This window comes from Rhinolophus ferrumequinum, chromosome 9, assembly GCF_004115265.2.
Source record: "Rhinolophus ferrumequinum isolate MPI-CBG mRhiFer1 chromosome 9, mRhiFer1_v1.p, whole genome shotgun sequence".
NCBI classification, from domain to species: domain Eukaryota; kingdom Metazoa; phylum Chordata; class Mammalia; order Chiroptera; family Rhinolophidae; genus Rhinolophus; species Rhinolophus ferrumequinum.
Window position 1 is genome coordinate 29,872,050 of NC_046292.1, and position 12,558 is coordinate 29,884,607.

A 12,558-nucleotide genomic window follows, 5' to 3' on the forward strand; every position below is an offset into this window, starting at 1 on the left:
CTCCTCTACTGCAACTTTGTGTACTGCTTAGCTGTGGGAGGTTTTCCTGTATGAGTTGGTGTTATGGGACCGTTAGGTAGGTAGAGCCATTGAAAACACACTCCAATCCCCTTTGACATTCTAGTCTTATCCAGGTTCCAGAGACCTGTCCTTACCCATTTTTCCAAACTGGGGAGTCTCAGGTATCAGGAATTACTCATTGCACATTTTCAGCGGAGTTAGATAATGTAGACATGACACCAAGTGCTTTTTATTTTAACTCTTCAAGCAGTAGATGATGAGCCTTCCGTTGGAAGAAGTAATGGAACGGGAGTCTTCCATTTCTGCTTATATGAAGTACGACAGAAAATGAGCGAGGCTACCTTTTTAACCAAATACACTAAAACATACGTCCTCAAGAGTTACCATAATCAGGGTTGTTTTCTTGGGAGACCCTACTCTTGAGCTGTGATGTTGCATGTGCCAAGAACACATAGAATTCCTCTTTGGAGTTATCTTTGAAGCCATGCGAGGAACGAGAGCTCAAAACCTCAGAGTCAGATCTCTTTTACATGACGCCTCCCTAGAGGTCCCATGCTCTATCACCCATTTTACGCATACTTATCAGATTTATCATCTAATGCTCCTTGGCTGTTAAAAAAAAATCATTTCTCAAAAAATAAATCTATCCTTAATGGACAAAGACTTAACAACATTGAGGAAGTTCACAAGTAGACAATTTCCAAGGAGGGTTCTAGAAATGTTCTGAGTAAGGTCAGCTTCACTAAACTAAACATACATCTTCCCAAGTGACTACTTTGAAGGCACCAACACCCATTTCAGTGTATAAATTCCTGTACTTATTCTGCTGTAAGTGTAAAATGTGTATAAGGTCAAACAATTCCGTTTTTTCGTGACACATTTAAGGAGAAATTGGCTTTTAAAATATTGTGGCTAAAATCATCTCACCAAGTAATAGTTGTACACTTGGAAAATGTTCAGTGCCATGTAATGGGGATGTCACACTAGACAGCTGTAGTTTAAGTGCAGTCCCACAGAGGGTGCATGCCCCTAAAATGTAACTCTAGTTATGTGTCTTATACAGGTGAAAATAATACTGCACCTTTATATAGGTTAAGACATGTACCTTATTTTTACCACTCAGGGTAGGTTTGTAAGAAAGATAGTTCTAGGTCTGTTCTCTCAGCAACTGGCCAGATGCTTTCTGTGTAAACATCAGAACCAAGTGATGACCTTCTGGAAGCTGCATTCACTCATTCTCACTGTTTAGTGTAAGCCTGTTCTTCCCACTGTATCTGGGAAGCATGCTAGTGGGCCCCATCCTGAGCAGGGCAGCTAGAGAATACTTCCAGATTTGTCAAAGGGGCCCATTTTCCAGCTGCTAGTGACATCTGTAGTCATTGGCATCGTCACTTGGAACCTACCCCTGTCTGGAGGCACAAAGCTGGATCACAGCAGACCTCCAGGATTTCCTATACTGGCTGTGGACCCTGTCAGTCTCAGTCAGGTGGCTGGGCCACACTTGTCACAGTTGCCCACAAGGTCTGTTGGCAGGAACATGGGTCAAAGAGGCAGGTCCTGGTTCTGGCTGTCCCCTGAAACAGCTGATTGAACTTACCCCATCAGGAGCACTCTGTGTCTCCATTTCTCCATTCTTCACATAGGGGAGATGCGTATTCTATTTACCTCTTGAGGGTGCTTTGAGGTTGAAATCAGTTCATCAGTGAGACTGCATTATGTGGGAGGTGGTGAAAGAACACCTCCCACACCTGGTTTTGTAAGTTTCTCATCACCCCTCCTCCGAGGGGATTAAGAAAGAAAGGGGCCATGAATTTTTAGCATTAGCACACTAAACAGTGGTAGGAGCCCTAAAAAAGGATGCAGCTTCTCAGAGGCTTTATGACCTGAAAGGAATAAGGCTCTCAGTGTATTCAAGCAGCCTTCTGGATGTATATAACCTGAAACTTGACTCTTGTATACCAACTAACAGTCTTCCTTATGTAACATAAATTACAGTGTCTGTATACCGTCTTTCCATTATCAAGTAGTAGCATCTTGAAACTGGTCAAAACTTGAATGCCAATAGCTCAGTCTTCAGAATATATATGATCCTGCACTTGGGAAAAATGTCTTCATGCTATCTGTCTGATTGCTGGTGGGTATGGGGTTGCCAGAATGTGGATTTGGGGCTTTAGGTCTTTAGGATCTGATAAACAATATAAGTGGGTGATAAGCTACTGGTGTCACAATTGCAGGCTCATTGCTCCCAACCAAGAGGGAATTCCATGACAGTTGGGATGGGGAGAAGGGAAGGAGAAAAGTCTGGGATGGTTTTTTGACGTTTCAGTGAAAGCTGTAAGAAATTGGGATCATTTGGAATTGCCGTGTGAAGGAGGAACAGAGGGCTATTCTGTGGGTTGTTTAATGAAAAAAATCGTGACCGTGTCTTGATTAGAGGTAGGCGTCTATTGAAACTATTCTGTATAAAGATAACGAGATGCATGGGTTCCCATCCACCTCTCTTGAAATGGGAGAGACATGCCTCATCCCTTCTTTAAGTTCTGCTGAGTGCTGGTCTTGAGAACACTGAATGTAAATCAGGGAGATGGAGCCCGGAGGCTCCAGGATCACCCAAGTAGTAGCTGCCCCTCCCGGAAGTTAATGGACCAGAACACCTTGTTCAGGCAAGCGTAGGGCCACAGCGCTCTGAGGTGGGTTTAAGGAGTCATTTCAGAGAGTGAATCCAAAGTCAGTAAAACAGCACGTCAGCTTAGTACTTTCCTTTGCACCTGGAGGTGAGGCTTCTGTTTGCTGTCAGTCTATGCAGATGCCTTGGGAGGAGCCCTGACAACGGCCGTCTTTGTCACCACACTATCCCTGAAGTTAGTCTGATAGAAAATCTGGTGCTGTTTTTGACTGCCTCTGAGACTGAAGGTGAGATGATGGCTTTAAAATGCTTCTACCTGGAAGCACATCCACCTCAGGAATATATTGTTAAAACTGTCTTACGCTTCCATTCCAAGTCTGTGCTTGGATTATGCAGCCCTCGCTTCTCAAACTCACGGCAGAGTACGAAAACATTCCTTCAAGCCTTTCAGTTTCCTTCTCCAGCTGTGGTTCTTGTGCCAATACGGGGCACTATGCTGGGCCCAGAGCTGGCATCCCAACCCTGGTTGGCAGTCTCACTCTGCCATTTCCTGTTCACTGGGGCTCCTAGGCAGCATTAAGATAGTCACCTATCCAGCCTTATTTGAGGCCTTCTGTGGAATAGCAAAACTTTGGAGACTAGTGCAGTCTCCCATTTTACAGATGGGGGATCTGAATCCCAGAAGCCAAGGTCACTTAGCTAGTCAGCAGCAAGCTAGGACCCGGGCAGTCTGACTCCCCATCCAGTTTGGCACACTTCCGGAGGTGGCTCTCTTCTTGAGTAGAATAGACACCTGGACCCGCCCTCTGCCCCTTCCCCGTGAGAACCTCTGCTATGGATCAACAGCTATGAGGGATTTCACTCTGGGATGGTGTTTCGGTGAGAGCCCCAAAGCCAATATGGGATTTCCAAGCTGGCTCGTGGCCTCCTTTAGATCAGCCAAGGCCACTCAGCCCCACCTCACGCCATCAGTGGTGTGATGTGGAGGAGAAGGCCCCTGCCAAGTTGAATGAAGCCTTCCTTGGCCCCAATTTGGCTCATGTTCCTTCGCTGCGAAATATTTTGGGTTTGTAGAGACCTCTATGGGCCTCTGGGGAGGCCAAGGGCCTGAGGGTCCCAAACTTCTCCCATCAGGCACACCGGAGGGTGAGCCTGACTGAGACACATGTTCTCGTTGCAATCGGCCCCACAGTTAAAAGTTTCCAGTTCCACAGCGCATCCCCCTTGCATCCAGCCACTAGGCACAGTCTTCTCTGTTGGAGCCCATATGTCAGTTAGGGACCTCCTGCCCCTCGAGATCCAGACAAGTCTGATAACTAGGCCTTTGCATCTCTGATTTTTAAGGGACTTATATTTTGGCAGTCACTGCTGACTCCCGACTTCTGCTACCTCATTTTAAGCAACAGTGGTGTCTCATCCATACACTATGTCAGCTGAGACGTGAAGCTCAGTTCCCTCCCCTATTTCCACACACACCAAAATTCAAATGAATCAGTGAGTGTGTTTGTGCACATGTGTGCGTGCACACGTGCCTGTGGGTTTCAATGATGTGGGAGGAAATGGAAGACATTGCAGCGATGAAAGCATGACACCCCCATTCATAAAATGTTTTTCTGACACACTACAAAGGAATCTACTCACCTGCCACTCCACGTGGTACCTGTCTCCCTTCTTGGGACAAACCAAATCCATTTATGTTCTCATGTATAGCAATGTAGCCATTCTTTTTCTTAATTTGGTTCCTGCCAACACCCTTATCTTTAAAATTTCACCTTCTACCACTGGTAAAAGGCATTTTTGTGAACAAAGATGGACCCCTCCTACAGAGGAATTTGAGTGCCACCTCTTAAAGGGATACATTTTTCATTCCCGTTACACTAGCCAGGCATCACAGCAACTATATTCACCACTAGCTGTCAGGGTTGTTACACGTCACAGAAGGCAACATGGACTAATGTAAATGGTGCCATTTTGGGTTAGACAGCTCCGGTTCAAATCCTGACACGTTAACTTATAGCTTCTGTAACATAGGGAAAATCACTTAATCTTGCTAAAACTTCGTTTCATCACCTGTAAATGTGATAAACACAATCTTAAATGTGAAGCACTTAACCACATGCCTGGCTTTCAGCAGGTTCCTTTCCTCTTGCTTCCTGCACTGTTGGCTATCCAACAGCTCCTTCCTGTGGATCATGGCTCAGTGCCAAGGGATAAAAGCCCATAGACAGCAGCTTTACAGCTGTGAAAAGAGAGGCTGGAGAGAGCTGGCGGCTGCTCAAGCATGCTGTGGTTTAGGCTTAGTGATTGGAAAGTCCCATCCATCCTTGAGATTCTGTGATGCTATAGTGTAAGATATAGGGGGTGTATTTGGCTTAGAAAAATCCTGGAGGAAAGGCTGCCTCTGACAATTGGGAGGCTGGAAAGCTCATGAGCAGCCTGACCTTGGGTGATTTAGCACCTGGTTTCTTTGGCTCTTCCTGTATTAGGTTTGCTGGCTTTGCATCAAATGGAAGGAGGAGGTGCCAGGGACTTGAATTAAATCTGTCAAACAGAGGGTGAGGGGAGTGCAGAAGGCCCAGGCGGCTGTGCAGGAAACTGATAGTCCAACAGCACCATCTGGACTTGGCAGGGATGACAGTCCCGAGATCAGAAGGAACTAAAATTCTGCTGTCCTGGGCCTGTCCTGAGTGGGACTCCCAGAATCTCCTATTTAGAGAAACGCTGATCTATAAGAGGATAGCTGGGACTCCTAATCACGCTGCACAATTAATAAACATTTTTGTGAAAGCAGGACTAGGCAGGTGGCTGATTGGTTTTGTCCCACCTGGAGGTCCCCAGAGCGCCAGTGGTGTGCTGGAGCCAGGTTGTACTGGCCCAAGAGAGCAGATTGTTAAATTTTCAGGAATTTTGTGAGTTGGTGGTCAAACACAGCCATCATTAAAAATTAAATTATAAAAACCTACAATTAAAAACTATATTAAAAACATAAGTTAAATGCTCAAAACTCATCAGTTGCTAATTATTTGACTACATTTTACTATCTGTGCTCTCGAGGTTATTGCATCTGTTATATTGTTTGTATGGTGGAAATACTAGATAATGGGGTGCTACTGTGCGTCTTGTCCCAACTCCACCATTCAAATGCCATCAGGCTGGTAGTTTGAAATCAGCCATGGTGGGAGTATTTATCCCACAGAGATGGACAAACATTGCACATCAAGTTTTGCCCCCTGGGTACCTGGTGGTTACATTTATTAGCACACCACTGCCAGTGGGTGACTGAGAAAGAAATCGATACACATAAGCGTTGAAACATCTTCGTTCCAGTAGCATGTGTGACGTATTTCTCAGAAGCAAGTGTCCTGGTATAGTGTGCAGAACTGACTTGAGGTAAAAGAAAACCACTTGAGAACACCGCTGCTCTGCTTGTTTTGTCTTGCCTCTCTTTTTCACACATGAGAAACCTGTTTAGTTTGCTCCTCAAATATGGAGTGATTTGTGAGAGTCTGTGTCACCTGTGGGCTGTACCTCAACTAACTTCCCTCCAGGAAAGTGAATTGCAGTTTTTCCTGCCTGATTGGCAAACAGAAAATGTGCTGTAAAAATACAATACCTGGTGGCTCAAGTGGTTGGAGCGCCGTGCTCCTAACGCCGAGGTTGCCGGTTCAATTCCCACATGGGCCAGTGAGCTGCACCCTCTACAGCTAAGATTGTGAACAATGGCTCTCGCTGGAGCTGGGCTGCTGTGAGCAGCTGGAGGTCAGTGTGAGCTGCTGTGAGTTGCTGTGAGTGGCCGACCAACTGCCTCAGCCGGGGAGCACAAGGTTCATAACACCAGCATGGGCCAGGGAGCTGTGTCCTACACAACTAGACTGAGAAACAACGGCTTGAATTGGAGTTGGGGTAGAGGGAGAGGCGGAAGAAGGGGAAAAAAAATATATATCTCTTAACTAGGCACCAAAATAGCTCATTTCCAAGTGGTTTTCACAGCAATAACAAGGTTAACTTCTCTAACAGAGAAGAAATCATAAATGATTGTTTTGCTGTTTTTGCTTTTTATTAAAATTATTACTGTGGAACAAAATGCTTTGTTTGCCTTTGTCCCCAAAACTCTGTGCCTTTGGTTGTTCTTTTGAATTAAGAATCACATGCTGAATCTACATTTTATTATTTTCATATCATAAAATAAAGAAAAAGCTTCATAGAAACTTCATCCTATTCACTTGCATACCAGCTGCATTCTGAAAAACCGTAATTTTCCTTTCAAACGCACAGTGCTGTCTGAATTGTAATATTGCCAACTCGCAACTGTCAAGATGATGGAGGAACATACTAATGCAGAGGGTATGAGCTTGTCGTGGGCCTGCTCAGCGTGCTGTCCTGGACTGACATGTGAATTAAGATTCAAATAGCAAGTGAGAGCTGAAAGCCATTAAAAATGGCTGTGTGGTGCAGTGAGCGCCCCCGGGGACGGAAAGAATGTGTGTACCCACCCGAAGAAGTCTGACAGGTCGGGCTGAGCCATGGGGACTTGTGTTCGTATGACAGTTCCAAAGGCTTCTTGGGAGAAACAGTGATAAGACCTTTAGGAACAAACCACGGGCAGCACCAGATCTGGGACCCTTGAACTAAGGCTGTTCTTCACCTTGTGAGGGTAGGAGCCCCACTTGAGGCCAGAGGGTCACGGAGATAGTATGTTTGTTGCAGCCGGGGATGCCACTATGCCCTACCACTTATGATGTCCTTCAACCCAAACAATTGGGGAATGTGACCTGGGTTGCTTTTTTTTTTATATGAAAATCCTCAAACTACACAAAAGTAGAATAGTAAACCTCCCAGTTTTAAAATTATCAGAATTTTCATTTTTACTTCATCTAGCCATTTCTTTTCCTTCAGCATTTTAAAACAAATCCCACACACGTGTCTTCTCCCTGCATACTTAAGCATGCATCTCTTTTTCAAAAAGGGGACATTTCTTGATGCCTTTACTACACATAACAAAATGAACAATAATTCCTTTTTACCATCTAATTACCAGCCCATATTAAACTCCCCCAGTGTCTCAAAAAGAACTGCAGTTAGCTGCATCGTAGACCAGTGCAGTTGATGGGAAGGAAGTACTTTGGAAGGGGTGGTACTTGCTTCCCCGCCATCCTGACCGTCTGGTTCTGCAAACAGTGCTGAAGAGGCTCCAGCAGAGATCTCTAGGCTGGTACACATTCCCCACTTGTTGGATTTCGGGATTCCCTCTCCTCAAGGAATAACTTATGAAACTTCCACTTCTATTTTCCAATGTCCCATGGTCTCCCTCTGAGACCATCGCAGCCTCCATGCTGCTGGCACCCACCTGGCTGTCACACTGGTCCCCACTTCACTGCCTTCCCGGCAGCTGCATCTTTCACTGCAGAGATTTCCTAAGTCAGGGAAGAGACTTTTCCAAGGATCACCGCTCTTCCACCAGCCTCGAGCTACCATCCCCTCCAAGAGTCACAGCTCTGTAGGTCTCCCAGGTCTCCCAAAGGGCCTCGGCTTCTTCATTGTTAGAAAACATTGGCTGAGTTTCTCCTGAGATAAGTCAGAGAACATCTGAGTAGCCGCACACTGTGTCACACCTACATGCACTCCCCTGACTAAAGAGACATGGCAACCGAGTGCACTGCTTGCTCAGGGATTTTCTTTGGCTATAATGAACACTATTAAGACAATTGGTGAAATCTGAATAAGGTCTGTTATTGTCTGATAGTATATTAATGTTAATATCCAGATTTTGATGCTTGTACTGATGAAGCTATATAAGAGAATGTCCTTGTCTTTAGATAATACATATTAAATATTGAGGGATAAAGGGGCAACATGTTTGCAACTGACTTTCAAATGGTTCAGAGTAATGGGTATCCACAGCGAGAAAACAAGTAAGGCAAATATGATAAAACGTTAACATTTGGGGAATCTGGGTAAAAGGCGTGTGAGAATTCTTTGCATGAATAGTCTCAATAAATCTGAAATTATGTCAGCCTCCTCTGCTGGGTCACCTCTTCTCCACTAAACGTTGGGTTTGGGGGCATTTCCTTACGTCTCTTCTCTTCCCCAGACGATCTTCTCCATTTCCATGGTATTAAGTACCCCCATGAGAGTATCTACATGATACTCTCAAATTTATCTCTCAAACCCAGGCTTCTTTCCTTAATGTCAGCTTGCATGTCCAATTCCCTACCTTTTCATCTCTTCTCAAATGTCTCATAAATATCTCAAACTCTCCATGCCCCAATCTGAATTCACATTCTTATCTCTCTCCCACAAACTCACGCTGCTTCCAAGGCCTTCCACCTGAGCGCACAATGCCACTGCTTGCTCAAACCAGAAAAACACGCAAATGAAAATCCAGTAGTCATTTTTGGCTGCTATCTTCCTCATCTCCCACATCCAATTTTGTTTCTTGTGGCGAAGCTTGACTCTCAAACTATTAAGGATCTTTTTTCATTTAAAACTTTTGTTTCCTTGTTCATTTACATGTTCTGGGAGGTCTATAATCCTTACAAAGGTTTGCAAGCAAGGGACAATATTTATAATATATAATCTTCATTTTTATATCCTGGTCTCAATAGTGACCTTGCTTATCACTTTTAACCTTGCTGCTGTTTAAGTATTTATTAACTATCAAAACTGTGTTTGTGAATGCACATATATAAAATATTTATCTCCACCATATTGTCATCAATCTTGATGAATATTAGGAAAGACATACTTTTTCTATCAAACAAAATGATGACACGGTCTGTCATTTAATGTTTTATCATCTTTCTCGAAGCCTTTACTTTGCCAAATGTTTGTTTTGTGTGACCTGTTGTGCTTGAGAGATGTTGTAGTTCATAGAGCCATGATGAACACAGGGACACCTCACCTGCATGATATGTATCTGTAATGGGACTACTGGTCGTAGAGCGGTTTGGTTCTAATCTTGGTCATCTGAGGACCTATGGCACAGCACAGGTCCATAGCTGTGCAATGATAAAATGTTATATAGTAGGAATGCAGGACAACTATTCAGAGGGAATTTTTGTTAAATAAAGGTTCAAGACAACATGATATAATTTGTAACAGTGCATATGTACTTGCTAACAGAAAATATTTAGCCAGGCATTTCAGGGATGATCCCTCAGCTCCACACTTACAAATTCCACTGAAGATGCTTAGGAAAGATGTAGTTACCAGGTGGGAAGATAAGAGATAACTTATCCCTGCAGAGCTCCTTGTTCTCTGTAATCTGTGTATAGCTTTTTTGGTCAAGTAAACCACATTTCACAGAGATCTTCAGAATTGAGACTATGTCCTGAATCACTGCATCATGTATGAAAATGAAATACATTTTCATTGAAGAGTCAAAAAAATGAGGTCAAAATAAACCATTTTTAGAGTAATGGAAAAAACAATCTGAGGACTTGCCATAAACAAACCCTTACTGTCGGAAATACTACAGGATTTATCAGTAGTGTAATCCCAGATAAAAGATATGAAAAGCAAGAAAGAATATGATGACTTTATAAACTAATAATAGTTATGACTTGTGAGTTCAAGCTATATCTGAAATAAATAACAGTAATAATATATAAGTTACGGGGAAGTAAATGGAGCTAAGAGGTTTTAAAGACTTTGTATGTCCAGGATGAAGGTAAAGACCCCAAATAACTTCAGGCTTTGAGAAATTAGAAAGGAATATTTGAATTTCTAGGGTGATCACTGAAAAAACAGAAACACAGTATATAACCTACAAACTACCAGACAGGGAGAAAATGGAATGAGAAAAAATATATAATCGATATAAAAGAAAGAAAGGGAGAAATAGGACAAACAGAAGTCACAAAATGAGATCATAAATTTAAATCCAAAACTTTAACATATAAATAAAATATAAATGGTTTCAATGATTCTTTAAAAATTAGATATAAAAATATCTAATTATACTATTTTTATAAAAGATACATCCAAAACATAAAGATATAGTTTGAAAGTAAAGGTTGCAAGAAGAGATATCAAGTGTTTAGTCAGGGCTTAGACAGGAAAACAGAAGCCTCTCTAGGCATTTTGAGTAAAGAGATTTATTTAATACAGGGAATTAGAGTATTACACAGTCTTTGAAATGGCTGGCTGATAAAGATCAAGGAGCAAAAGATCAGCAAGCTGCTTTCACAGAAAATCTGCTTTCAGTGGGTGATTCTCAGAAAGATTAATGGATGCTCCTTCTCATCCAGCTTCCAAATCTTGTGGAGTTGCACCTTATTGGCTGAATTTAACCCAAAATCATAAAAGGAAAGAGATATTGGGAAATTTAGTTCCTAACTTCCCCTTTGAAGCAGAGGTAAATACTGAAGCAGAGGTAAGTAATGATGTCCACTGATAACAAGCAATCCAGTCCAAAAGGAAATAGGTGTAGCTATGTTATTATGAGAACAAAATAGGCTCTAAGGTCAAAAGTATTACTAGAGATAAAGTGAATCACTTCATAATATAAAAAAAATACTTAATTCACCTGGAAAATATAGTATTTGAATTTATACTTGCCTAATAACGAAGTCTCAAAGTATATAAAGCAAAAAATGACAGCAGTACAAGGAGAAATACATACACCCATGCTCATATTGGGTGGATTTTATATGTCTCTCTCAGATATAAATGACAAATGTATTAATAGCAAGGATATGCAAGATTTGCAATATGAACAAGCTTGACCAATGGACATATACAGGACCCTGGGCCCAATAACTCCATTCTTTTCTAGCCTGCACAGAACATTGACAAATATTGACCATTTCCTGGGTCACAAAGCAAATCTCAACTAATTTCTAAAAGTCTAAATTGTATACAGCATATTTTATGACTTCAATAAAATTAAGCTAGAAATCAACAACAAAGAAGTAAAGTCACCTCTTAGAAATTAAGAATCATACCTTTAAATGACTCATGAGTCATAAAAAAAATTAAGAAATATTTAGAACAAAATGACAAAATACTGTAGTTTAAAACATATGGTATCAACTAAAGCAGTATTTAGAGGAAAATTTATAGCCTTACCTGAAAGTGTTAGAAAAGTAGAAAGACTGAAAATTAAATCACTAAGACACGTTGAAAAGCAGAAAAATATGGCCCATAATCAAGAGGAAAATCTGTCAATAGGAATAATAAATTTAAACAATTTAATTTAAACAATAATTTTATAAATATACTCAATGGGGATTCATGGATAAAAATTCAGGGGTGGAGAGAACAGAGAATAGGTAACGGAGGGGGGAAAACAGAAAGGGACAATGAATATGGCAAAGGAGAGAACTAGAATTTAATGAAATGCACTTTAAAGGGCTTTTTTAGAATACAGAAGTTCCAATATTTTCCTTTAAATTATCTGCTAAGAGTTGTTGATCCTCCTCCTCACAAACCCTCCTCAATCTTCATAAAACGTTTATTTGCAAGAGCTAACTCATATTTGAGGTTAGGGAGTGAGAATAAAGAAGAAGGGGTTGTGTCTCTAACGAGATGAAAGAAACAACTACAAGATGAGCAAGGCAGAGTGAGAATGCAAAAAATTGGAGTGAGAGATGGCTAGTAGAAAGGTAAGGCCCTGACACTTCAGAGGTATCTTGGAGAAGCATTAAGAATGCCCAAAGGTATAGAATGGGGTTCCCAGCAGATTTTACCTAGACCTGAAGGGGCCGGGTGGCCCATCTGACCTATTTTTACAACATATATCTCAGTAAATTAATTTACAGTGAGGAACATAAAACTCTCTGACAGGCCCTTAACTTGTGTATCCTCTTCCTGGGTGCAAAGCTTCCCAGGAAGAAAAGTGTGCTAATGAGCAAACTGCTTAGCAGGTCCGGAGGCAAAAAACGAAAAACGAAAAAAAGGATATGCTGAAC